This window comes from Elaeis guineensis, chromosome 1 (genome assembly GCF_000442705.2).
Source record: "Elaeis guineensis isolate ETL-2024a chromosome 1, EG11, whole genome shotgun sequence".
In the NCBI taxonomy this organism is placed as follows: domain Eukaryota; kingdom Viridiplantae; phylum Streptophyta; class Magnoliopsida; order Arecales; family Arecaceae; genus Elaeis; species Elaeis guineensis.
The window spans coordinates 96,597,126-96,600,590 of NC_025993.2; positions in this window are offsets into that span (position 1 = coordinate 96,597,126).

The window sequence follows — 3,465 nt, forward strand, 5'->3', positions numbered from 1 at the left end:
GCACAATTCAGCCAATGAGTCTGCGATTCAGGTATGATTCTACTTTTTCAATTCTCCATTTTGGTTCGACTCGACCAAGCTTCAAATCATCGCAAATCATACAAGTTGAATCATGACTCAGTATGATTCTAATAGCAGAGGGAAAAACCATCCAGCCCAAGGCCTTATCCTCTCCAAGAGATTAGAGGGCCCTGCATACTTCTCAGTAGACAATCGGATAGTCAGGGCCTCATTCTTTTGGTCGAAGATGCGGATCATGCTGGGACCTTTGGAGTGGGGTATCCTTACCCAGAGGCACCATCCAATGCGATTTGAAGAATTATAAGATCTATCCCCTGATCTCCTCACTGTCATTCATCATTGTACTATCTCTCTCTCCAGTTACTGATGCGGTTGGCAGACTTCTAGATCATTGTTGATTGATGAAAGAATCTGGTATTTCAATCACCTTCTTGATCTACTGAATCCTAAATTTTTGCCTCCATATTGTCTCCTACTGTTTCAATAATGAGTGTTGAACCAAGAGCTTGTGACAGAGCTCTCTCAAGTTAGGCTCCTGGAGGCCCCCCTTTTAGTCCTTTCTCATCTACAACTCCGCAATGTCCTCTACCTCCTCGATCCGCCTGAAGATAGCACAAACTCAAGATGGTTCCTGAAAGAGCCTATGCCTAGCCAGCTCTAGCCTTTGAGTCATCCGATATCTTGCATCCTCATAAATCGATATCCTCCACACCTCATTAATCAGCTCTCACAATCTCGAATAGAAAGTCTAGAACTTCTTAAACCTGAATGGAGCCTTGGCATGCACGGGCCATCAGTGGTGATAAGAATTAGATAGTGGTCCGATGTGATCCTCGGAAGATGTTGAATCTAGTGCCCAGAAAATTGCTTGAACCAGTCGGTGGCGGCAAAGGCCCGATCAATCCTCTCCTAAACCCTAGGACCCTGTCAGTTGTTGCATTAGATAAATCTAGATCCAGAGTAACCCAGATCAATTAGAGCCACATCACCAATGAACTTCCTGAACTCCCTGGAATCAGTGCTATCCACATCCTGTCTGTCGTCCATCTTCTCATGAGACCCTACAATGCAATTGAAATCTCCAACGACAAGGGATGGCAAGTCCTGCGACATCATCTAGAAATCTTGGACCAAAGCACCATTAGCATCCTGTACTCGATGCTCGTGTACACTTTGGACAAAAGCCAAGGGCCTCCGATCTGCTCTAAGATGACTAAGGCTACCTGCTGCTTACGTCTGTAGAAAGCATCCATCCTAATCGAGCCGCATCTCCACAACACCAGGATCCCCCTGATAGATCCTAGACTCCACCACATAGGTGCTCCTGCTATCAGAATCCGCCATCTAACATGGGCAAGACTCGCCCCCGAAAGTTAGATCTCAAGCGAAACATAGATATCAGCACAGTGCTACTGGATGATTCTATCGAACATCATCCGGAATGAGATCTTTCCTACCCTCCAGGTGTTCCAAATTAGCAACCTCATTGTGACAATTGGCTGGGAAGGAGATCACTCTAGTACCCCCTCAGTTGAATGTTGCCTCAGTCCTGCTGCCGCCGAGTCCATTGCTGACGACTCTCCCCCACTCTTGGATGGCCTGCCTCAGTTGAACAACAGCCTCCTTATGGTTCAAGTCCTAACCACCTGTTGAAGCCTTCATACGCACAGAGCCCCCTCCCCTGAAAGGCATAGGGTCACGCTCCATCACAGGCTCCAACCTTTGCTCAGAATGCCCCTCCTCATCTAGGGCACTGGATCACTCATCAGAAGGTTGATGTTCAATGGACTGGACTAAATCTAAATATAAAAATTCTATTTTATAGATAAGAGAAATATAAAAATTTTAAAAATTAAAATATAAATAAATAAATAAATATAGAGGGTGGGTTAGTTCGATTTGAATTGATTTTTTTAAAGACTCAAACTACAATTAAATCGAATTTTCCCAGTCCAGCCTTTCTCAAACCAACACTAAATCAGATTTTTTTAAAAAATAATATAAATCAAACTGAAGAGACCAGTTCACATCAAGTTCATGGTTTAGCCAGTCCTTTGCATAACCTAAGGACAAGTGGAGTGATTATTGCACATAAACCCTTGATAAAAATAGATCAGGTTTTAAATCTCGTGGATGAAAATGTCCCAATTTCTCTATGGAATGGAACACCTTGCTACCCCATACCATCTTGGCAGCAATCCTGGTCTTGCATCCTGATAGATATCCTCCATCTCTCTCCCCCTCTTCTTTTCTTTTTTTTTTTTTTCCTTTGTTTCTTTCTTTTTCTACCTTCCTTTCTTTCATTCTTTTTTCTTGCTTTTCTTCTCCTTCCTTTTTTCTTCATTTGTCTTCTTCTTTCCTTTCACTTCTTTTTTTTCATTTCTTTCCTTTCCTTCTTTCATCTTTCTTCTGTTCTCCTCGTGTGGATGGATTTTGGAGTCACAAACCCATCATGATCTCATTTTCTTAAAGGAGTGAAATGGGTTGATCGAGACGCCCATCCTACAAGGACGTAGAATCTGATAATACTCTGGTAAGTTATGTTAAAATCTATACTATTTTAACGGCAGTAAGCTTTGTAGTTAGACTTAGAGTTGTAAATGGACTGCTTTATGTAGCTGGGCTTTAAAAATTAATTTTATTCATTCATTACTAAAGTGCCACATTAGGTAGCTAGAATTTGGGTACTAATATCAAAAAGCAGAAATAGATAGACTTTGAGAGTGAAATATGTTGGATCCTTGTATTAAATTAATCATATAAAAAATATTTTTTTTATTTATATCAAAGAATCCTCCTTAAATATGGCATCCTCTTCTCCAAAGAAATTCTTAGTGTATTAAATAAAAAAAAATCTCATATGAATATTCTCCCTATCTCTCTCTCTCTCTCTAAAAATGAGTTAGTGCATAGCACATGCAAAATACTAGTTAAACTAGTCTTGACATTAGGGGTGCATCTTGGGTAGGCTTAATTCGAATCCACCCGCCACCCATTCCCTGGGCAAAGTTGGGTTGTTTTTTATAAGTTGAGTTGGGCTTAAACTCAAAAATCCCAATCCGACCCTAAGTTTGATTTGGTTATGGTTGAGTCAACCTGGCCCTACCCAACCCTATAATGAAACCTTGGAAAAATTCCAGATTGGATAAGTTTAAACTGAGTAACAACAACAGTCCATCTCTCTATTCACTACCTAACCTTTTAGACAGATGGCAGGCCTTCTGTGTTAAATATACCTAGGTCAGAAAAACTGCCACACTTGAAATTTGACTTTAGCTTGAGGGCCAATCATCAAACATCCTCAAACTTTGATTTTTTATATCCTCGTCCATAAAGTCTACCAATATGGATGGGCTAAGGCATACTTACTAATGTTAAGATTTATCATGTCATTTGAGATATGTATTTATCTGACCTGAAGTTCTCGTAATGTTCAAATTCTAT